The sequence below is a fragment of the Haematobia irritans genome, chromosome 2 (assembly GCF_050003625.1).
Source record: "Haematobia irritans isolate KBUSLIRL chromosome 2, ASM5000362v1, whole genome shotgun sequence".
NCBI lineage: Eukaryota > Metazoa > Arthropoda > Insecta > Diptera > Muscidae > Haematobia > Haematobia irritans.
The window spans coordinates 99,226,509-99,252,781 of NC_134398.1; the positions used below are offsets into that span (position 1 = coordinate 99,226,509).

The 26,273-nt window shown below is 34.2% G+C and overlaps 1 protein-coding gene across 23 annotated transcripts in view; it reads right to left on the minus strand.

Moving 5' to 3' along the window:
• Window positions 1-14,463, minus strand: part of LOC142225862 (uncharacterized) — a 201,049-nt gene extending 186,586 nt beyond the window's left edge. For 9 of the 23 annotated variants that reach the window (XM_075295686.1, XM_075295690.1, XM_075295683.1 and 6 more), the window contains exon 1: window positions 14,248-14,450. The gene's annotated coding sequence lies outside the window, so the exon portion shown is untranslated. Of the gene's footprint in view, window positions 1-14,071; window positions 14,092-14,185; window positions 14,206-14,237 lie in introns of those variants that run through there. The other 14 variants (XM_075295696.1, XM_075295695.1, XM_075295689.1 and 11 more) reach the window with 8 other exon arrangements.
• Window positions 14,464-26,273: the final 11,810 nt, after the last annotated feature.

The following is a 26,273-nucleotide window of genomic DNA, read 5'->3' on the forward strand; positions in this document are numbered from 1 at the left end:
AGACATGCTCCTTGTTCTCCGTTTTAAACTAACATTTTCAGATACATAGTTTCTGAGTTCAAATTGAAATCGGTTTGAAGTCCGAGAGTAGGTTAAAGTGGCAGCCCGATTTATTTTTAGGCTCACTTATACTATTCAGTCCATTGTGATACCGCTTTAACTAAAAGTACCTATTACATATGGGCAACTCTAGTTTTAAACGAATATTTTCTTCTGTTGAACCAACCAGATTGTTCCTAAAACATTAACAGACAGCCTAAGTTAACATTTTCCAGGTCCGTCAGTAATTTAAAACTAAATCGCTTACGCCGCACACCAAATGGAGTACACTCTTACAAGAGGTATGTAATTGATTCCCTTTTTTAATTATTTATTTACACGCATCATGACAGCTGATGCAGTAGTAATTATACTTCGCGGCAATAGTTTTTGCAAACTCGCCTATCAGGCAGGGACCCATTATAGCATATATCAGCAGTTATATCTGATGTTTTGAGAACACTAGCATTTCTAGTGTGCGGTTTAAGTGTAAATGGGGCCATATTTGTTTGGTGTCGTTACAACTTTTACATTTACACCATTGAACCGGTAGGCAGAGGCATACCAATAGCTTCTAGTTCCCTTGGAAGGTAGTTCCTAGCATTGCTAACTCACCCGCTACCCTGTTCCTCGGTATGTTCCTGCGGACAGGCACCCATATTAGGTGCATATTTTATTGCTCAGCCATCTAATTGAGAGATTTACGACAGTTGATGGCCGTTTCCGAGTTAAGGAACACATAGTCCAAGGATTTTATTACAGGTTGACTGTATGAGTATATATTAATCGCAACATTTGTTGGAACATTACTTTTCAGCCAATTTGTAACCTCTTTTATTGCTAATATTTCAGACTGAAAAACACTACAGTGATTAAGTAATCGCTTCGCTATTCGAAGTTCCGAATATACCCCGAAACCGACTTGTCCATTTAATTTGTATCCATCGGTGTAGAAATCTATATAATGTTTATTCCCAGGGGTTTTTGTGATCCACGCCGCACTATCGGGAATTAAAGTTAAAAACTTTTTGTCGAAAAGCGGGTTCGCCATAGAGTAATCCACTACGTTTGGCACATCTGGCATTAATTTGGGGACCAAACTGTGGCCGTACCTTTTTTCCGTACAGCAGTTATTGCTGCTGACTGTTTGTCTAATATGTCTGAAGGCAATAGATGCAGCATGACATTAAGGCATCTACTCCTGACTCACGGAATGCACCTGAGATGCACAAGCACCCCAATCGCTGAACTTTATCTACACTTGTCGGCTCCTGAAGTGCCGCCCACCAGACCACAAGACGACATAGCATTGTAGGTCTAACTACTGCCGTGTATAGTCAATGCACAAATTTCAATTTGTATAATATCTCTGATTGTGGATGGGAATTTCCCCCTCACTACTAGAGCTACATCGTCTGCGTATGCCACCACTTTTATCCTTTCTTTTTCTAGGAAAACCAGAAGGTTGTTTATAGCAACATTCCAAAGAAGAGGTGATAGAACTCCTCCTCGGGGAGTGCCTCTGTTCACATATCTTTGTTTGTTTGCTTGTCCTAGTGCGGCTGAAATACGTCTCCTCTTAAGCAGTTCGTCTAGCAGCATAAGTATATCTGGATCAACATTCAGAGTTGCCAGTCCATTTAATATCGAGCACGGATGGACGTTATCGAATGCCCCCTCGATGTCTAGAAACGCCACGATTGTGTATTCATTGACAGATAGTGAGCTTTCAATAAAGCTGACTACTTCATGTAATGCAGTCTCAGTAGACCTGCCCTTCGAGTATGCATGCTGTCGTTTCGAGAGCAAACTTGAATCGATGCTAGTTCTAAGATAAATATTTATCATCCTCTCCAGAGCCTTAAGTACACAAAATTTTTTTTTTTTTTGATTTCAATCACGAAAATCGCACTCGAGTGAGAGGCTTTTCCCTCTTTAAAGCTGCAAAACTATCGATAGCACAAGGTATTTATTTTTCGATAGCGATACTATCGAAGAAACCCAGATCGCTATAAAAAATACCGACAATGCTACATACCAAAGTAGGTAAAAATAAACAAAAATTGAATAATTCTAATTTATTTTAATGTCTGCCTAATTCCTTTAAAATAGATTTTTTACAAAAATATACGGCTATAAATTGATTTCCTTTTTCTTTCATTCTGTAGCATCTTTTTTCTTACAATAGCTACCAGTAAACGCAAGACTAAAACCTACGAATCAAATCCTGAACGAATCAAATCCAGAACAATATTCTTGATTGTGTTCTAATTGCAATGATTTTCATCGGGATATCGGTGAAAAAATCTTGGGCTTTACGTTTACCAGCAACCACGGAGTGGAAGGACTTCTTTGTCCACAAGTTTTCAATAACTCTCAATGGACCTTAGTAATTAGCACTTGAAGTATCATTTTTCGTTTTAAATAATATAAATTCACTAAAATGTGAGATCCAAATGCACAAGAGGAAACTTTTGTTTAATGAAAACCATTTAAAATTGATTTTTGAAAAAAATCCGATAGTATCGATACTATCGATTGTTTGGTTTAAAACTATCGAAAATATTGAATGGTGCGACTAGTTTTGCAGCTTTAGAGTACAAAGCCACATTCCAAAGAAGAGGTTATGGAACTCCTCCTTGGGGAGTGCCTCTGTTCACATACCTGAAATATGTCTCCTCATTAGAATTTCGTCTAACAACCTAAGTATACATGGATCAACATTCAGAGTTGCAAGTCCATTTAATATCGTGCTTGTATGGACGTTATTGAATGCCCCTTCGATGTCTGAAAATGCCACGATTGTGTATTCATTGACAGATAGTGAGCTTTCAATAAAGCTGATTAGTTCATGTTATGCGGTCTCAGTACACCTGCCCTTCGAGTATACATGCTGTAGTTTCGAGAGCAAACTTGAATCGATGCTAGTTCACGAAAATCGCGGATTCAATCATTTTTTTAATTGAAATGTCTTCAATCACGAAAATGATAGTATCAATCATCCATTTTGATTGAAAACCAACACGATTTTCAATGAAAAATTTAATTGACTTTTGTGACGGAATCAATTAATTGTGTGATTGAATCAATTAAAAACGTGATTGATTTTTAACATAAAATTCAATCACAGTTTTAATTGAATCAATTAAAATTTTAATTAATTTCGCGACAAAAATCAATCATCTATTTGATTCATTCAATTAAATAATTAATTGAAATTTGCTATAAATTTCAATCAAAAATTTATATATTGCGCCCCCAAAATCGTATTTAGTTTTATTTGCAATAAAATAAAATATGTGTTTCTTATAAAACATATTTACTATTTTATTATTTTTTGAATTATGCAATAAACAAATAAATTTGGTTCTTGTCATTTGTGTTTTATTCTAACATAATTTACACATACAATTACTATCAATAACAACTATAGGGTGAAAAAATAAACTATATAAATCATTATCTTCCTTATAACAATGAACATGTCAGCATGTTCCTTCTAATATGTAGATGCGCCTAGATTTCTAATAAATCAGCATCCTGTAAGCTAAATTAGTTTTTCTGAAAGTAAACAGAATAATTCGAATTTAATTTTGTGCAATTAAAAGTTAATTTGTTAAACATTATCTGCATAGAATATCAAGTTCAATTCTTAGTTCCAGGTTGCAGATTTATAATCTTCTTTTGGAGTTGTAGTCTTTTAGCATAAAAAGGTGTATTAAGGAGCTCGGTAATTTAATTTTAGTAACAATTCCTTTCCACAATTTCCACACATTGAAGAAATCGTCTATTCAAATTTTAACCAATCAAAGACAAAAATAATGGGAAAACAATGCAATATTTGCTATTATATTGATGATACTTTGCAAATTCTGGAAATAGAAAAAAAAAATATAAATGGAAAATACATATTTTTATTATTTTCGGATATTTTTCATATTTTTAAATCCAAAAGAAAGAACTTTTTTACCATTACATAATTCAGCTCATTAGTTTATATACCAGATATACTGCTCTCTACTTGGGTTCAAACTGAAAAAGACAGGTAAAACAAAAATGCAATTTAATGCCAACGCTACTTCGCAACTTCAAGGTGAATCTTCCAACAAACCCATACCGCTCTTGGTTTTAAGAAAACTAGGAGTGAAAAAATTTATAATTTGAAAAGATCAATACGGTACCCATCTTTTGATTGCAAACATATTCTTATATATTTCACGAAATAAAATTGGCAACTAAAAGAAATGAATAAAAAATATATTATTTTAGTCCGTTTTATGTAAACAGGCTTCAATGGAAAACGGTATTCACATTTCACAATTTCTTACCTTAAATAAACGTAGATTGTTTTCCATTTTTACAATACCACAAAACACAAACACAGGTAATTTCAAATGCGTTCTCTCATACATTTTTTTCTAAACTTTACCACGTGGTCATTTGTTGTTACACACTTTATTTATTTCAACTCTTTGCTATGATTTGTTATTGCGTTCAAAATATTTATGCACACATTTTGAATGCAGCAAACAGAATGTCGCCACTCCTGTTTTTCAATTTACGCGAGAAACAAAAACCCAAGCCTTCGTTACGAGTTACTTCCACAGACTGATCTCTCCATCATACATTGTTGAATAAATACCCATTCTTTTGTTCTCTTTTCTCCCTTTCCATTGCTCAAAATTATTCAATTTCAATCACAAAGGTGATTGGATCACATGTGTAATTGGAAACGGAAAAATTTTCAATCACGTTTGTAATTGGAAATTCGGAAATTGATTAACAATTTGATTGAATCAATTAATATTTTAATTGGAAACGTAACAAATATCAATAATTTTTTTAATTGGTTTTTATTCGGATTTGATTAAATAATTAATTGAATCAATTAACATATTAATTGAACCCGTTTCCAAATTCAATTAAGTGTTTAATTGAAAAAATTTGGGTGATAACTTTTTGTGTGTAGGAGTGAGGATAAGCTGATTGGTCGGAAATTCTTCGCACTCGAGTGAGAGGCTTTTCCCACTTTGGGTATGAAAACGACTTTTGTTTCCCTCCACTTTTCTGGAATATATGCTAAGTTTATACACCCTTTATATATCACCGTCAACCAGGGGATAATTCTTTCAGTCACTGCTTGTAGCTCCGCCGGAGTAATTCCATCAGGTCCGGGGGATTTGAATGGCCCAAAGCTATTTAACGCCCATTTTATTCTAGATTCCGATACAATTTCCTCGATAGGAAATTACCGCTGAGCCACTGTGGCACCGCCAGAACATGTTTCCACCATCTGATTTCCAGGAAAATGTGTGTCCAATAGTACCTCCAGCGTCTCCTCACTGGACGTTGTCCAATTGCCCTCCGATGTTTTAATGAAACCTGGAGCAGGGTTAGTGGATGCTAGTACCTTCCGTCGTCTGGAAGCCTCGGACGTATTCACAATACTGCTGCAGTAAACATTCCAGGAGTTATACTGAGCATTTCTCAGTTCTCGCTTGTATCCTCTCAGATTCTTCTTGTAAGTGTCCTAATCCTTCGAAGCTCTGGTGGACTTTGCTTTTTTAAAGAGCTTCCTGTGGGATTTCCTCATATTACTGAACTACGTAGACCACCATGGCTGTAGATTTTCCCCTTTGCTTCCCTCTCGGGCATGCAGCTTTCAGTGAGATGTTGAAGGCTTAGTTATCCGTTCCACTGCGTGTTCGATATCTTCCCTGTACCTATTCCAATCTGCTTTCCTAACATTTGGAGGAAATATGGTCTTTTTGGTAGGAACATCAAATTTGAAATTAATGTAGCGATGATCTGAGAAGCTATATTCACTTAAAACCTGCCACTCACATATCATTTCAGTCCACTCACATATCATTCAGTTCTTGCGACGCCAAGGTGACGTCCAAAACCTCTTGTCTGTTTCTAGTGACGAAGGTTGGGATATCTCCCTTATCGCAAACTACCAAATTAGTATGCAAAATAAACTCTAGCAGTGACTGTCCTCTTGTATTAATGACACCACTTCCACATATACTATGTTGTGCATTTGCGTAGCATCCCATAATGAGTTTCGTCTTTGTTTTCAATGACTCCTCAATTAAGGTGTTAACGGCACATGGAGGCATCTCCCTATCATGTCTAGGGTTGCCAGATGGACTGGAATGGGCTGGAATTTCCAGATTTTTTATGTCATGCCCAGTTACAAGCTATTCAATAATATTTCCAGCTAAATATACTATTTAAATAATATTTCAATAGAAAAGACTATACGTTTAGTTATTTATCTTTTTCATTCACAATAAGGTGATTTTTGAGTGTTAATTACTTTTAACCAGCACTCAATTACACCCAGAGAGAGAAAGCTTAGTAATTCAAAATTTTGAAAATTGTACACTGTACAATTCTCCCATTTTTTTACAATTCTTTCATTAAAAAATGCCGTCATGCCTCTTTTCTTGTCTTCAGAGTTAAAACTTTTTTACTACAGTTTTTTGTCTCTATTGAAAAATAAAAAATTGGTGTTACTACCCTTTTGTTTAATAGGTGCGATATGTATTATCTATAAGAACTGCATTAAACCTATTTTGCATTTTTCTGTAAATTTAGTTTATAAGAAAAGATTAAATTTAAAAAATGTTCTCATTTTTTTAAATTTAATTAACTTTTTTTTACTTATGTTCATGAAAACACTGAATTATAAATGTTTTGTTGTGTTTTTATTATTTATTTAAATATTTTAATAAATAGTTATATTTCTCATATTTGAGGATTTACGAAATCCAGATTTTTTTTAATCCAGCCAACTTTTTCCAAAATTCCAGACAATAGGCCATTTTAATCTGGCAACCTTAATCATGCCCCTTATAGACCGAAGATACCCAATATTTGCATTTGGCTTTTTCTAAACTGGCAACTAGTCTTGGGCAAAATCGTTCACCGTAGTGATTCGGACTCATCGTTCCTTTTGTACAAAGGAACTAGTTCCTTCAAATCGTTCCATCGTACCTTTTCGTTCCGGATTTTTATATTTGTGATCACTGTCATCTACTAAAGACAGACATGACATTGTTTGTTTACTTTGTGTAACGAAGTTCGTGGTCAATTGAAAGATACAAAAATATGGAAAATTGAGTGAAATTACTTGAAATAGTGTATAGTAATATAATAAGAAAAAATAGTGAAAGGAATGGAAAATTTAAGGAAGTAACTAAACCCAGGAAGCCAAACTCTTTGGATGGATTTTTGGATTTAATAATACTATACTCTGTGCAAAATTATTCATATATATATACGGCCGTAAGTTCGGCCAGGCCGAATCTTATGTACCCTCCACCATGGATTGCGTAGAAACTTCTACGAAAGACTGTCATCCACAATCGAATTACTTGGGTTGTTGTATCTTAAAACTTCTTAACATCGGTTTCTAAATTGTGAGTTAGTCCATACGTGGTATATATTAGACAAAACAGTTATGTATAGTTAAGTCTACAAATAATTAGGAATCGATATGGACTTTTTGCACGGTACGTAGAGAGCCAGAATTGAAATATGGGGGTCGCTTATATGGGGGCTATATACAATTATGAACTTGATATGGACCAATTTTTGTGTGATTGGGGATCGATTTATCTGAGGGCCATATATAACTATAGACCGATATGGACCTAGTTAGGCATGGTTGTTAACGACCATATACTAGCACAATGTACCACATTTCAACTCACTCGGATGAAATTTGCTCCTCCAAGAGGCTCCAAAACCAAATCTCGGGATCGGTTTATATGAGGCTATGTATGATTATGGACTGACATGGACCACTTTTGGCATGGTTATTAAATATCATATACTACCACCACGTACCAAATTTCAAGCAGATCGGATGAATTTTGCGTCTCCAAAAAGGCACCGGAGGTCAAATCTGGGGATCGGTTTATATGAGAGCTATATATAATTATGGACTGATAGGAACCAATTCCCGCATGGTTGTTGGATACCATATACTAACATCACGTACCAAATTTCAACCGAATGGGAAGAATTTTGCTCTTCCAAGGGGCTCTGGAGGTCAAATCTGGGGATCGGTTTATATGGGGCCTATATATAATTATGGACCGATATCGACCAATTTTTCCATGGGAGTTTGAGGCCATATATTAACACCACGTACCAAATTTCAACTGCATCAGATGAATGTTGGTCTTCCAAGAGGCTCCGATCACCAGATTTGACATCTGGTGATCGGTTTATATGGGGGCTATATATAATTATGGACCGATGTGGACCAATTTTTGCATGATTGTTAGAGACCATATACTAACACCATGTACCAAATTTCAGCCGGATCGGATGAAATTTGCTTCTCTTAGCGGCCTCGCAATCCAAATCGGGGGATCGGTTTATATGGGGGCTATATATAATTATGGGCCGATGTGGACCAGTTTTTGCTTGGTTGTTAGAGACCATATACTAACACCATGTACCAAATTTCAGCCGGATCGGATGAAATTTGCTTGTCTTAGAGGCCTCGCAAGCCAAATCGGGGGATCGGTTTATATGGGGGCTATATATAATTATGGACCGATGTGGACCAATTTTTGCATGGTTGTTAGAGACCATATACTAACACCATGTACCAAATTTCAGCCGGATCGGATGAAATTTGCTTCTCTTAGAGGCCTCGCAAGCCAAATCGGGGGATCGGTTTATATGGGGGCTATATATAATTATGGACCGATGTGAACCAATTTTGGCATGGTTGTTAGAGACCAAATACTCACATCATGTACCAAATTTGAGCCGGATCGGATGAAATTTGCTTCTCTTATAGGCCTCGCAAGCCAAATTTGGGGGTACGTTTATATGGGGGCTATACGTAAAAGTGGACCGATATAGCCCATTTGCAATACCATCCGACCTACATCAATAACAACTACTTGTGCCAAGTTTCAAGTCGATGGCTTGTTTCGTTCGGAAGTTAGCGTGATTTCAACAGACGGACGGACGGACATGCTCAGATCGACTCAGAATTTCACCACGACCCAGAATATATACTTTATGGGGTCTTAGAGCAATATTTCAATGTGTTACAAACGGAATGACAAAGTTAATATACCCCCCATCCTATGGTGGAGGGTATAAAAATCAAACTGTAATCCGCGGAACGATGGAGCGTAATTTGAAAATAAAACTAAATGACAAAAGGAACGATGAGAACGAAAGAACTAGTGACAGTCGTTCCTTTTAGTGAACCGTTCATTGGAACTAATTCGTTCCGGAACGACACAAGACTACTGGCAACGACAGTGCTGAAGGAAGCGGAAACAAGTTAAGCACATTTTTTGCAATTATATAGACTCGATTTACATCTTTACCAGTATACTGCAATAGTTTGAACCCCGGAGTACTTAATTCACATATTTTGTTTATATAAACATATGGTTCGTGAATAAGAACTATATCTGTCAGAGATCTGCAACCGGTGGCTTTTTTTTCGTATTGCAATATTACCCACAAAATGTCGGTAACAGTGAGTAACACACCAATCATGCGATCTTTTCCATTGATACAAATGCGAGAATACAAACACCACTAGTATATAACAATGTTCGTATATAGCGTTTGGAAGTGTTAAACCAATCGACATCGTAACAACGCTTGGTAAACAAAAAACGAGTGTGGTAGCATACTTACACTTAAGTGTGATTGCACTCAACAACAACAACAACTACCAGCAGTTGGCATTTGTTCAAGAGAATTGAGAGAGTAACAAATAAAGGCCGGTACTCTATTCGGTTTCAGCGAATAGACGAATAGACCAAAAAATGCGAAAAACTAGGCAAATTTTTTTCATTTGTGGTTCTTTGTTTTTTTCGAGTTGAAAAACTGTCGTAAATCGCGTAGTCAGTATTTTCATAACATGGCGCCCTTTGGAATGTGAATTAAGAAATAATTTATTTATTAAACTGATTTGTGTGAATTTATAATACAAACGTGGATTGGATTATTATTTAATAGTGTAATCAGATCGAATGATAAAACAAAATATAAAATGGAGTGGTATTTCCGTAATTAAGTAGCAACCACCATCTAGCCGCTCCCTACTATATGGTGAAATATGAATAATGGAATTTAAACACAAATGTTAATAAAATAAAAGCTTTGTTTGGTGAATTACATTTGACAATCGTTTCTTTTGTACTAGGCATCGGGATAGTAAACGCAACACAAAATGTAGACAAAAGGAGGCACTGCAATTGATGTTGCAAAACAAACATTAGCACTTCAACCAACATGTATAGTACGTGGTAGCAACGAATGGAATCACCAAAATTAATTGCTGTGTTCCAAAAAAATAAAATACAGCATTGTAAAATATATATATATTTTTTTAATCCAAAGCTATTTGAAAAATTAGTGGTCATGCTTCCTATTTTTCAAATCAATTATCATGTGTGTGTAAACCATCGAGCCACTAGTTGCGAATGTATATGTAATCATTTTGCGATGTTGTCAATGATATTTCGCAGAAATAAACGCGAAAAAGTATCAAAATGACTGTATTTCTTCCTTCAAAATATATTGTCAACACTATCATTTTTCAACGGGAAAGAATGATTTAGGGGAACTTTTTTGCGCCAACAAACATAGTACCCGCGTTAAGAGAAAACCAAACTGCTGAGATATGAGGTAACCAATTTGAGTGATTGTTTTACTACTGTGTTTTCGAGAGACCAACACTAATACTAACAAACACAGACAGTCGTCGGTTGCGTTGGATATTGGTGGTTGAAATTCTTTCTACCAATTGGTGTTTTAAGATTGCAAATATTGGTGTTTACTAAATACACTGGTCGGTTGCGGTAGATCGCAGCCTTCTCTGATATCTATGTCCCCTTTCATCAGGAGAACTTTTAAGGCAGCACAAGCAGACTTACAATGGTGAAGATTTATCTGGAGGATCCGTAGGACCAGATTTTCAATAACCGGCACATCGGACGTTTCAATCGAGTCATCAAGAATGTCCTCTTTACAGACTTCGGTGACTCTCGCAATAACCATCGGTTCAACTTTGGTGAGTTTTGAGGCAGTAGAAACCAGTGTACGAAAACAAACGAAACGATGGAGGTACGTATCATTTAAAGTCACAAACTTTTCAATTTTCGTCAATCGTTTTGTATGCAGACAAAAACAAAACAACCAACATTCGGATTTGCGGCACCAAGTTGTTCCGTTCGGTAACGAAATGGGAATAAAACGTTTGCAAACGTTTGCTGAGGGCAACGATGATAACAATGTTAACAAGTAACTTTCCCGGAAGTCGTTCTATGAGGCGAGAACAAACACCTGATGATGAGTCTGATGATAATGAAGCTGAACTTCAAGCTCAATTTTTGTCTCCCGATCTACAACAATAATTTGATAAGTAGATTTATATACATTTGATTATATACATATTTTTTTACAACACTTATGGTTAATAATAAATATTTTCAAAATATAAAAACATTCTGCAATCATTTAGAAAATTTAGATAAAAATGTTTTAAACATGATATCTGTAAACATAAGAAGCATATCTTCTATAAGTAAATTTAACAAATTTAAATTAATGGTTTCGCAGTTTCCAAGCTTACCAAATGTGATTGCAGTTCAAGAGACCTGGTTTCGAACTGATTTAGCTCAGATTTATAAAATACCTGGTTACAATGCGGTTCATTGTTGTCGGATTGATGGTTATGGAGGAGTTTCTATATACATACGGGACAATCTGGCCTACAGTGTTGAACTTTGTGAAAGTCGTGGTGGTATTGAAGCTATTATAATTTTCTTGGGAAATTTAAAGATTAATGGTCATTCATTGCATTTTGCAACTTTTTATTGCTCACAAAGATGTAATGAGGACGTTTTCTTGCAATATTTGGAGAATAAACTTTGCAAATTTAGAACTGCTACAATTGTAGTTGGAGACGCTAATATTGATTTTGCGAATTCCACCGATACCTTTGAACTGTGTACTACACATTCATCTGTAAATTATAAAACTTGTCATACTTTGGTATCGCGACCAGATAGTGGAAAATGTATTGACCACGTATATAGTAATATTGAGAATCGTGTGTCTGTGGACTCAGTAGTATGTGACATAAGCGACCACAACATATTATGGTGCAGATTCCAAATTAAACAATACAAAACGAAAGGCAAGTGCAGTTATCTTGGGTTTTCGTTTCGTTTTGGATATGTGGATTGTACGAAACGAAACAATTGGAAACGGTTTGTTTTGTTTGTTTTCGTACGCTGGTAGAAACAAACCTCCTCTCGCATACGGTGTCCATCCATGTCTGTATCTTTGGTATCTTCCTAGACTTCGGAAGAAAATCTGCTTATTTCTGATTCAGACAGAGGCTTGTCCATTTGTGAATCCTTTAACTGATCGTTTTTATATACCTTCATTTGGATATACTAAAAGCCATAACATACACGGCTCTGGGACTAGATGTGGCAAAGACTGAGTGTTCAATACAAACACTGCATGCCGTCTTGGTCCATCCACTTCATCCAAATGGCCAACCTTCCAATCAGCTGTTGGAAGATCTGGATTGCATTGTTTCAGTCCATTTAAAACAGATTCAGGGTCAGGAGGGTTTGCAGGTATCCACGCATGTACTCTATGTCTAGCTGACGTGTCTTCTCGACTAACTCTAGAGCAGCTCCTTCCCAAACTTCACCAATTAGTATCAACGCAGCTTTACAACATTCTATAGACTTCTGGTCCTCAAATGCGACTAGCTTAAATCGTCCTTGATACCAACCAGCGTCTTGGTGTCGAAGATCTGGGCCGGGAAACTTTCCAGCACCTGTGAGTAGACGCCATACAAAGCATTCTCAATTTTCCCCCACTTGTGCTTTGGAACAATACCGTCCACTGTTCCCCTGTTAACAATCGACATCACAAGACTGTTTTTTGCCACTGAGGCAAACGATCTTTGATCTCTTTTGGAAGACGGCAGTTCATCCGGCGATCTTTCCCTCTTTCCAGTTTCACGAATTCCTTGAGCCCATTTTAAGGAATCGCTTTGCTTAGCCGACAACGAGCTTGGGTCAACTTATCCTAATTTCTTTAGGATAAACAAAGCATTTCTGCGTTCCTTGAATCTTCTTCGTGAGGGATTACCTCCTTTTGATGTCGTTACCTTAAAAAATACATCGGATTTGTTCACTCAATTGCTTATAACTTCGTCATTTTCGGTCGTTTTTCTTCTAGGTGGTTTTGTTTGTCGGCAAATATTTCCTCTTTTCTTCTTTCCGAGTGTTTTTGATGTCAATATAGCATGAATAAAAACATGCGATATCTTGTTATTTGTTGAATTATTTAAAGATAAAGATTGTCTACATGGCCAGGCAGCAACAATCCCTAGTAAAGGCCGGTGTGCACCTCTAGCGAAAAATTTCGTTCCCATAAGAAATGTATTGCTATTTACGCTAACGAAATTTTCGGTAGCGTTCTATTTCGTAAGCTGGTACGCATCTTGAACACTATACCATTTTCCGCCAAGGAATTAGAGTAGATTTTAATCTGGCGACACGCCGCTAGCCGTCACGGTATCCCGTCGCTGATTTTTTCGCCTTTCGCCATTTCTAACTCGGGATATCTCAAAAACTGTACCATAAAAAAATTATTTTTTTTTTTCGAATTCAGCAGATCAAAATATGTACATAAGAAAAGTCGCATCTCATCAAATGTACAAGATTTTTTTTTTTTTGTAAACTAGTGACTTTATTGGCAAAGTCAATATCCAACCACTAGTCCAGTCTAAAGACATATTATGAACATCATAGAAAAAAGCAACTAGAAGGCAAATAAACAAGCCGGAAAATTCAAAACACAACTAAAACAAATGGCTATCTTTCGTTATAAAAAGTTCGAACGTTTTTAGCACACACACGAAGGCGGACAAAGCTATTTGCCCAAATAGCTGCATTATTTTGAACCATCTAAATATATGCCCAGAAGAAAAATATAAACTGGTACACACATTCATATATCTATACAACTATACGTAAAAAATTGTTTGTAAACAATGTTTTGTTGCCAGTATTAATACACATCTATATTTGAATGATTATTAAAGAAAGAACAACGGCCAGACGCTTTTATTTATAAACACTGTCAGCTACTGTATATTTTTTAACTGAACGAACAAGTAATTACATCACTACGCGAAACTGTTTTCACTATATTATCAAACATATTGCTTGCAATACAGAATTGCAATTTCATTACGTTCTTTTTTCTCTATGACTCGTATTTTTCTATTTTTTTTATAGCGCGGAATGTAGCTATATCCAAAGTATACAAAAATGCATATATAAACCACTAGCCACAACGTATGAAGGAAGAAAACATCACGCTACAACTGCAAAAAATATACTAAATCAGAAAAGCTTCGAAATGTATCTAATGTGGTCGTGCCATATATACAAAATATAGAAATATGCTTCGGTTTTTCTAGATAAAAAAATTAAACTTTTTACAGTGCCCAACTTGCACTCGGGTCACAGACAAGAACTAAGAGTATGTACTGAATTGAAGAGACAACGTTACAGTCTCTTCGATACGTAAAAGCACAAATATTCTAATGGCCAGTTTCTCATCCTCCGATTAATTTTAACCTGTGGATAGACCTCCGGTTAGTAAAATTTTTGTATGGGATCAGCTGTTTTATCGACACGATAAATAATAAGAAGACATTGAGAAACTGGCACTAACAGTTTCATTCTCACTACTAATCACGAACCTTAAAATTTAAAACACCTCGCCACTTTGTCATTCCATTTGTAACATATTGAAATATTACTCTAAGACCCTATAAAGTATATATATTCTGGGTCGTGGTGAAATTCTGAGTCGTTTTTTATTTGTTATTGTTGGTTTATTCTTCAAACAAAACGAATGAAGACAGAGGAAGCACGATCAAAAACAAACCCAGCCAACTACATTCAAACCAATGATTTGAGTTTGGCAAAGAGATGTGCTTGGCAATCTGTTTAGGCAGTAGCCGACATCAAACCTTTTTTCGGAAGGTTCAAGTGTAGTCCACTTTGGGTTGAGTGAATTACCCGAATTTATTCTGATATTTGGATGATAGTTTTGCCGCAAGTAGAGGATGCTGATGAGGAATGTGGTAATTCCGAAACAGATGTACCATAGACCAATTAAAATAGAGACATACCTTGATAATTCACCATGGTTTTGTTTATTTGCAGTACGCAGTCATTCAACTCAATTGCGCAGTCAAGTGACTCGAATTTCTTTTTGGAAAACGAGAATTACCGTACAAATCAGTCAATTTGCATTACAAAAAAGGTGTGGATTTATAGAATTTTATATGCTTTTACAATATTTGGTGTTTCATCAAGAAAACAAATTAAAGCTGAATTAAAAAATCACTCAATTGCAGACGGAAAAGAGTCATCTACGGTGTGCAGACAAACTACAGCGCTGTGAATTCACTTTCGTTGTCTATACCTTCTAGAGGTCTGCATCGAATAACTTTTCAGTACATGTATGCAATTCGCTGTCGAATATAGTACATACACTGTCTTTCTCTCAGAGCGCAAGTAGTGAAGTGAAGAGAACACTTGCTTGTCAAATACCACCAAGTACTTATCCGAAACAATATGTGTTCCGAAAATAAGGAACAATAAAAATGTAAGTACTTGAGAAAAAGTACAACATGGATTCTCTTCACTTCACGTGGTACCACAAGTATTTCTCAGTTATGTGCGAAGCACAACTTTCCATTATTATTAATCATAGATATGTGTGTATATAACATATTTCATATATTTATATATGTCACACACTTACCTTAACGTTTGCCGTTCTTTATAACAAACCAAAACATATATTATGGAGATTAACTGTTTTTTGTATTTCTGAAACTGCACTTGGTACATGGAGTACTCTAAGAAGTTTTGTTCTCGCAACATACTCGACGTGATCACTCTGAGTACACTTCAATAAGAGAGAAAGAGGAATATGTGTTTGTTGGTAGTGAAGACATCAGAGTAGCAACAAGAAGTTACTCGTGACTTTTGGTGTTCATCAAAATGTGTACCAATAGTTTTGCGACTCTCTCAAATAGATGTACTCATGTAGCAAGTACACGTGTACTCTGCATTTACAAATGGAATTGTGCAGACCTCTAATACCTTCCTTGGTCTATGGCTGTACATTCAACCATCTGGCAGTCTATAGGGCTTTGGCCAAATAAATTTAACAAGCCTACTTTTCCTCTGTTGGTTAAGCTACACTTGTAGTTTAGTCAATGCATGGTTTTAAGCTGAAATCAAAAACAACAATAATAAAAGTTTTTCTATAGAAATTTTTGTCAAAATTTTTTTTTTTTCTATAGGACATTTCGTCTATCTTTTATTTCTATAAAAAATTTTGGCAAAATTTTATATCTATAAAAAAATTTTGGCACACTCAAAAAAAAAGTGAACTCTCTATTTCACTAAAGCCAATTTAACTTTATTTTAGTTCATAGAATTATTATGTCTGGAGAAAGTTTTCTTTACTTTAAAAATTTTTTGTGTACGTTAGTTAAATTAACTAAACCCGAGGAAAAAATATAAAGATTAACTAAATTCGTGTCTTCAACAAAATAGTTCAGAATTTCTTTAAATTTTACCAAAAATGCGTCCATCATGAACTTCGTATGTCACTAAAGACATTATTGCAATTTTGATCTCCAAGTTTTTCCTTCAAACTACAAAATTTTCTTTAACAAGTGAAAAAACTTAGTTACGTCTAATAAACTTTCTTGAATTTGTCGAAAAATATTTACTTATTTTTATGACATCGCCGTGATGCCAACGTTTGTAAACTGTTTAGTTAAAATTTTCTACAAATATTCAAAATTAACCGAAAGTTTTCTTCCTGGTGGGTTCACTGTTTTTTCAGTGCAAAATTTTATTTCCATAGCAAATTTTGTAAAAATTTTATTTCTATAGAAAATTTCCTAAAAATTTTATTTCTATATAAAATTTTGTCAAACTTTTATTTCTATACTTGTATTTATATAGAAAATTTATGAAGTTCCTCTTAGTTGGAGGGAAATAATTTGCAAAATCTACCAAAACCCCAATCTACCAAACAATAAAAAATCTGTCATTTGTGGCAGAATTCTATCAACTGTAACAACCGTGTTCACAATTGTGTATAGCCTCCATAAAAAGCGACCCCCATATTTCAATTCTGGGTCTCTAATTACCGATTTATATACATCGGCAAAGAACTGAATTATATACAGTCAGCAAAGAAAAAAGTTGTACACCAATATGATATATTTTGAGAAACTATATTGAAAATATGAAGTAAATAAATATTTGTTATACACAGAAAAAAAAGTGTCTCGTAAATTTAAGAAGATTTTTACAATAATTTATTACAAGAATTTTCCAGAATTTTAGTTCATTTTTCGTATCTTCAACGAAAATTAACTACTCGAAAGGAAATTTTACAAATTCTAAGTAGCAATCGTTTAGTTCATGGCCTACAAAATACGATGGAAATTTCCTTAAAAAATTTCTTAACTGGTAGTTAAAAATTCGTTTGTCATGCTATAAAACTACTTGTGAAATTTAAAGTATTTTCTAAATAATAAGTGCAATTTACTATAAGATTTTTTTGTATGAGAAAATATTTTTTTACGAAAAATGAACTTGAAAGTGGATAGCAATTTCTTACTGACAATTCCTATAGTTAATAATTGTTGGTAAAAAATTACCCAATGAAATATTTGTAGTTCACATGTAATTAAATTTATAGACATTTTCGTCAAAAATGATAGATAACATTTCATGAAAATTTTGCAAATTTTAAGTCAAACGTTTCATCATTCATAAACTGGTGTGCCTTTACGAATATTATTCTTAGAGTAAATTGTCAGCAGATTCGATGAACTAATGCATAGTACAGAGATCTTTATCGGCATAGTGGAATGTGATTAATGTAAAGATGATGTTACTTGAGTTTTGTTTGAGTGAGAGTAATGCATTAATGAGAAATGGTAGCGAGTGATGGGGATGTTGTGTATATCTGAGCGTGGGGTTGTTTTTGTTCTTTCAGTGGTTTGTGTGTGTGTTTATTATTGGCGAATGGTTTTTTTGTCTGGATGAGGTGTTGTTTTCAATGAAGGCACATGTGTTTTTGTTGTTGTAGGAATGTTTTGGTTTTGCTTGGTTTTGTTTGTCATGCTTCAGTTATATAGTTGGCGTTGGCGTGGGCTGTTGCATCTTTTAAGTAGGTATGCAACAAGGGAATATAAAGGCATGGAATATTTTGGATTTTGAGACATATATTGATGTTTGCTTATTAAACCTTTTAAATGAAAGTTATTAATATTTTATCGGTAGTTTAGAAAAAAGTTATTAAGAATATTTAGGAAAATATGTTGAAATTGAAAGTGTATTGAAATTTTTATTATTCTATGTAAAAAAATTAATATTCAATTCCAGATGAATTTGGAAAATTTTTGTTATAGCTCAGCTTATAGTTTATTCATAAATTGGTAAGTATTTTTTTAATATGACTTTCTTTTAAAAATTATATTTTTTATGTATATTATTATTTGTTAATTATTTTTTTTTTTGGAAACCAGTTTAATATTTTTCTTTGCTGTAAAAATAATATTTAATTTCAGAGCAACTCCAGATGGATTCGAACAAATTTAAAAAATAGAGAATTGGTAAGTTTTCTTTTAAAAATTGGCTTTATTTCAACTAGAACATTTACGTTTTTGTGACCTTTTTATAATCAAAATTACAGGTTTTTAATACCTTATTTTAGTATTTCTTTAATCAAATTTTTTGGAAACCAATGTAATATTTTTAATGTAAAAACAAATATTTAATTTCAGAATAACCCCTTAAAAATTTGGACAAGTTCCTTTGCCTGTAATTTAATAGTGAATTGGTAGGGATTCTTTAACTTTCTTCTAACCCTCGACAGTCATCGGTTTTTTTTGTACATTAACGTCATCCTTCGTCATTTTGACTACGGCTGATTTCAAGACGCTATAATTTTCATCGTGAGCGAAAAAGTGAACCAAACTTGAATTTATTTTCTTATTCAATTTGGTTTTAAGTAGTATAAAACAAAAATTCATAAAACGGTCGAATTAGTATAACTTAAATTTACCATTTCCCAATAGACTAAAATGCATTTTAAATCGAAAATGAAATTACGTGTCGTCATTTTGACGAATGATGACTGTCTAGGGTTATCAAGAATATTTGGTTTTTTATGCATATTATTATTTTTTTATTAGATTTTTTGAAAACCCATTTAATAATTTTATTTAATGTAAAAAATAAATATTTAATTTCAGAGTAACCCAAATAAATTTGGACAACTTTTTATATTTCCCCTCAGCGTACAATTTAATAAAGAATTGGTAAGTTTTATATTAAATCTTTGGCTTTCTTTCAACTAGAATATATTATTATATCCTTCACATAGATAACAACACAGTTTTATGAGTTTATTTAGAATACTTCATTATTTCTCTAATTGTTTCTGGTACAAATTTTATGAGATACGTTTTCCAAAGAAAAGTTGAATTCCTTACACCATTTATAAAATGCCCCCAAATATGGTAAGTTACAAGCAAAATGAAGAATTAAAAATTATATTTCATTACATGGTGTTAATTTTTAACAATTTTCATTATTGTTTCCATTTTTTCCAGCAAGATATGTGAAAAAATTACCTACGATGAATAAAAAAAGGATAAGTCAAAATGTCCAAACAGCGTGTTCAAATGAACTACTCTCTGTTCCACGTGGTCATAATTTTTATTCACAAAAAACATTGTATTAAGAACTTTCATCATAAGTTTTTATAATAAAGTACTTTTGCTTAAAGAAAGTTTAATTTTAATGTATGAAAATTTTCATAATAGTAAAACGGTTTGTTGTTCCTTTAATTATTTAATTTCTCTGTACTGTTGAATGATTGATTTATTTATAGTTTAGTCGTCGACATTTTAAAGAGACTGTTAACCAATTTTTATTATCGTGTTTCCCACAAAATAAGCAAGTAAACCAAAATAATACTGACTTTTTAAATTGGTAGGGGTATATAAATCTTATGGTGTTGTAAAAATTAACTAAACTACAATGTTATAGATGAACTAAAATTTAAGAGAATTATAAACTAGATAAGTTTAAAAAAAATCTTAAGGGCTAAATCATGGTCAATATTACTACAGTTTAGTTCATTTTGCAATGGAAAATGGTTCACTGTTTTTTCAGTGTACCTTAAATACCTTGAGATCCGAGCTTTAATTTAAGTTATAATAAATGTACATGTATATTTTTCATATCCTTCCACAATTTACTTCAAATTGGTGTACAGCTTTTTTTGCTCACTGTACGTATTTAATCGGCCTTTTTTATTTAGTATATACTCCTATGGACTAACTTACAATTAAGAAGACGGTGTTAAGAAGTTTTAAAATAGCTTACCATCGGCAAGTCTTACCGCAACCCAAGTAATTCGATTGTGGATGACAGACTTTAGTAGAAGTTTCTACGCAATCCATGGTGGACATGTTTTTATTCCATCTTTTTCTCTTAAATAATACCCAATATTTTATTTAAGAGTTCTTCATGTAGTTCTTTTATTTGCTTTTTTATTAATATTTCGCACTTTTAATTGAATTCCTGCTGGAATGTCTGTGGCCTGTAGGCGTCATCTTTAGCAAATTTCCCAATAATATTCGGCATTTATTTTCAGCCTACGAGCGGGGAGCGACCATCGGCGGTCTCGGCGACCCACACCATTACCATCGGTGGCGCTTGAGTCCTGGTCAGCAGTGATAACTCTGACGATATTTCGTCATTGTGACGATTTTTGATGGTAAATTTGGCCAGTGACGATTTTAAGCAACGTATTTATAAGTTCACGATCCTTTTAACGTCCCCCAAAAATTTCAAATGAGAGCAGTGCTTAATAAAATTATGAACGAAAAAAGCAGGCCTGGTTCCAAAATTTTTATCTTTACACTAATCCTTTGGCATTTTCCGAGTCAAAGAAGAAGAGAATGAATACATGTTAATCTAATATATAAAAATAAGTCGGGTTTTCCTTCCTGACGCAATAACTCCAGAACGCACCGGTTTTCACGGTTTTGCATTCGTTGGAAAGGTCTCGCACGAACCGATTTCCACGGCATTCGTTGGGAAGGTCTCGGGCTCTGTGAGGTTTATTGATATAGAAAATTCAAAAAAATTTTCAACGGAAAAGTAGGAAAATTTTTTTACATACAGCGCACATTACAAAAAAATATAATTTGAATTCATCGCAGTTGCTTTTGTTATAAAATAATTTTATTTTTTCATATGAATTGTCATTCAAAAAAATATATTCGGTAATGTTTATATTGCGAAAGATTTAAGTAGTTGCAAAGGTGATGTGACAAACCGGCATTGTGTACACTGTGAAATTCATCATACAATCGCTTAGCATTCCAATATGATCCCACTGCGAACTACAATTATGATGAAAATTTAGGTATTGCAATGCGTTAAAGTTCAAAAGAGAAACGGCTGGATTGTGCCGCGCAAGTGGAAAAGTCAAACTGGATCCATTACTTACACCACCACAGCCACTGAAATCATTGTTCTTCAACACATCCTTGAATACAATAACTGCTTTCGCATAACTTCCTTTGGAGCTAATATCATTCGAGAAGACGGCTTCATGCCGACTTCCAAGGTAAAAGATACATCACATATGTGAGAGGTTATAACCATATACACAGTCTTACAAAAGTTTACATACCCCAGATTTTTTTAGGTTTTTAACTAAATAATTTTTATAAATTACTACGCGGAGATTTATTTCCTTTTAATATAGATTTTTATTGAAAAAGGAAACAAAAACTAACATATATACACATAAATTCATATTAAAACATAAAGAAAATTAATTTTTGTCTTTTTTGTTAATTTACATAAGTTTACATACGTTTAAAAAATATCATTGAATCACTCTTAATTAATATCTTGTGTGGCCCCCATTCGCTTTTATGACAGCAGACAGTCGAGATGGCATAGATAGAGCCAACTTTTTGGTTATTTCAGGTGTGATACTATTCCACTCATCCTGTAACGCCTCCTTCAATGTTTGAATTGATGTTATTCGACGTTTACTCAGGCCCCGTTTCAAAATGTCCCACAAATGCTCAATAACATTTAAATCAGGAGATTGTGGGGGGTGGTCTAGCTGATTTTTTACATTGTTGAGAAGCCACTCCTTTACAATTTTCGAAGTATGCTTCGGATCGTTATCCTGAAGAAAAATAGAATGTTCTCTAAGATGCAAAATTTCAACACTGGGTAGGTAGCTATCTTTCAAAATATCTATATACATGGTCTTATCCATAGTGCCATCAATGAATCTTAATTTTCCAACCCCGTTTGCGGCCATGCATCCCCAGACCATGATTGATCCACCTCCATGTTTTACCGTGGAATTAACATTTTTCTGTGAAAACTCGGTATTTGGCTTTCGCCAAACTTTTGCTCGGCCATCACCTCCAAAAACCATAAATTTACATTCATCAGTGAATATTACCTTTTCCCAAAATTGAGGATCATTTATGTGGGCATTTTCATATTTACGAGCGTATTCTAAACGTTTTTGAATATTCACTGGTCTAAGTAGTGGTTTTTTTCTGGCAACTCTGTTATTGTACCCTTTTCGTTTTATGCTTCTTCGCACAGTTTGGTCAGAAACAGTTATTCCTAGATCGGTCTTCAATTTTCGATTTAATTCCACTGCACTTTGTTTTGGGTTTTCTTGGATGGAGCGAATTACAGCCCGTTCCGACCGGTCGTCGAGAATACGGGGACGGCCGGGACGTGCCTTAGTCTCAAAATTTCCATTTGCTTTGAAATTTTTTATTATGGTTTGGACTGTAGACTTCGCTAAATTTAATATCGTTCCGATTTCACTGAGAGATTTTCCATCATTCCTCAATTTAACGACCAGTTTTCTAATTGGCTCCGAAATTTCTCTACCTTTGCCCATTTTATAACCGCAATTGATACTTATGATCTTTATTTTTCACGTATGACCACCTTCTTTAAGATAACAAGCTCTACTAATGATTTGAGTCAAAAATTGCGAAATTTGCATCGGTACTTATAACGGTACATCATTCTTTGGACAGCGTATGTAAACTTATGTAACCTTGCAAAGTCACATGTTTCATGTTTTTTGTTGTTGTTTATAAACAACACCAAAAAAACTCAAAAGAAATGTAAGAAATACTTTGTTTTACAAATTAGTTTACAAAAAGTAAAACATATATATGCATTTTTTATTATATATCTTAAGAAATTAGAATGTTTTTAATCGTATGTAAACTTTTGTAAGACTGTGTATATATATAACCAATCACTCACACCAACACAATGAATTGCTACACTTAACAACTACGATCGGAAGTTACACAGTATTTATTCAATAAATAATTGTTTGCAAATACAGATACAAGGACAAATATATCATTTGCATGGTTCAATGGTGCCAACATTAGATGAACCGCATCAATTTCTGCAAATTTATTTCATTTCGTCGATGGTGGATCAGCTGAATGTGGGGTGCAATATACAGGGAACACAAAAGTTAAAGAGACGAATTATTGAACAATTTGCAAGCATGTTTAAAACAGCATTGGATCGAATGCCATCGGATACGCATAAATTTGTCATAAGAGCGCATTGTACCCCAACATGTGAACATGTGCAAAGATTCAATGTACCCACCGTTAATGATGTTGCTGCAGTTATTGTTGGTGATCCAACTAAATCGCGAGACATTGTCGTTCAGCGTAGAAGCAATAGCATGCATCGTGTAAATGAGACACATCGTTTGTACTATGCGTTACAATATCCAATCATTTATTGCAATAAATTTTCGTTTCAGGTAAAACTAATTATTTCTTCTTTTTTATTGCTACATGATAAAGTAGCCCGCAAAAAAAGAGCTTCCAAAAAAGTAGTTTGGATCCCCAATCTGTGATGCGGAAGTAGTGCAAACTTGGATCATCTCCAATGAATTTTACATGGGCTTGTCAAAGGACGGAAGTACTCCCTTTTTGGTTCCTTTGCATTGCTTTAGAAGTTGTGCGCTGGAAGTTAATTTGAATGAAAAAATTTAAAGAGCGAAAAAAAAAATTTTTCAACCAATTTCACTTTTTTTTCATCCATATTTTTTATTACACTATTAATTTAATTGCTCATAGTATTTCGCATTGTGATACAATATTATTTTCGGTAAGCAATGATTTTGAAAAGGTGATTTTCTGTAGTAAATTTAATTTTTATGGATGCGCTGCTGATGAACTCCCTATTGTGTGGCAATCGTACATCTATGGCTCGTACGGATAGAACTAATGGAGGTTCCAGAGACATAACCAAGAACTTAGTAAGTAATCTATCTAAACAAAGGAACGGTGTATCAATCTGTCACATTAACGCGCAGAGTTTAGCGAATAAGATAGACGAATTCAGATACATATTTGAGGATACGGGTACTGACATTATATGCGTCTCAGAGACCTGGTTAAGCTCATCCATTCCCAATGGATTGATAAATTTAAGGGGATATTCCGTGTTCAGATATGATGGGGAAAGCCGTGGTGGAGGGGTCGCAATATTTGTGAGGAATACCTTGAAGGTACGAAATCTACCCGCGTACGAAATCTACCCGCGATGAGAGAATAGAGTATGTATTTGTTGAGCTTGTGTCTACTTCAAGGAAGATTTTAGTTGGATGTTGTTATCGACCCAATAATACGATAAGTATGGATCAGTTTCAGATTAAATTAGGATCCATTACATTGGGGTATGAAGACGTAATTATTACCGGTGATTTTAATTCGAATATTCTCGTCAATTCCACATTAACAGATAATATGTTGGCTATTGGGTTATTCAACTTTAAAAAAAAAAAATATTCATATAATCTCATGTGTAGAAAATTTTATTTATGCATAGGTATGTATACAATATTTTTATACCCTAAACTACATAGGGGTTATTATACCCTAAACCACATAGTGGTTAGGGTATAATAAGTTTGATCTGCCAAAAAATGTGCCAACCAGAAATATTGATTTTAGACCTCATAAAATATATACCGATCGACTCAGAATCACCTCCTGAGTCGATCTAGCGCTTGGTGTCCGTCCGTTTGTCCATGTATTTGTTGTTCACAGGATTCCGGTCGCAATTATTGACCGATTTTGATGAAATTTGGTACAGGGAGTTTTTTGGCACAAGGACGAACGCTATTGAATTTGGAAGAAATCGGATCAAATTTAGATATAGCTCCCATATATGTATCGCCCGATTTCGACAAATGGGGTCACGTTGTGCTTTTTTTCAAACGGATCGTTACCAAATTTGGCAAAAGGTAATCTTTTTTACCGCCCTTCAAGTCTGCAAAATTTCATCCAAATCGGTTCAGATTTAGATATAGCTCTCATATATATGTATCGCCCGATTTTCTCAAATTTGGCCACAAAACCCTAATTTATCAACCGATCTTACTCAAAGTTAGCTAAATGTAATCTTCCATAGCATTAACTATATGTGCAAAAAATCATCGAAATCGGTTCAGATTTAGCTATAGCTCCCATATATATGTACCGCCCGATTTTTCTAAATTCGGCCATAAAACCCTTATTTATCAACCGATCTTACTCAAAGTTGGCTAAATGTAATCTTCTATAGCACTAACTATATGTGCGAAATATCATCGAAACCGGTTCAGATTTAGATATAGCTCGCATATATATATATAGCCCGATTTTCCCAAATTTGGCCATAGAACCCTTATTTACTAACCGATCTTACTCAAAGTTGGCTAGATCCAGTCCACTATAGTACTAACGGTATGTGCAAAATTTCATCAAAATCGGTTCAGATGTAGATATAGCTCCCATATATGTATCGCCCGGTTTTGAAAAATTCGCCCCTAATAACCTTATTTTTGACGGTAGAGGCCTCATTTCTTAACTGATCTTTCTCAAATTTTGCACAAGATAACCTTTTGTGATACTAATCAAACCCACAAAATATTATGCAAATTGGTTCAGATTTAAATATAGCTTCCATATATATGCATCGCTCTATTTTCCTTAATTTGGCCATAGT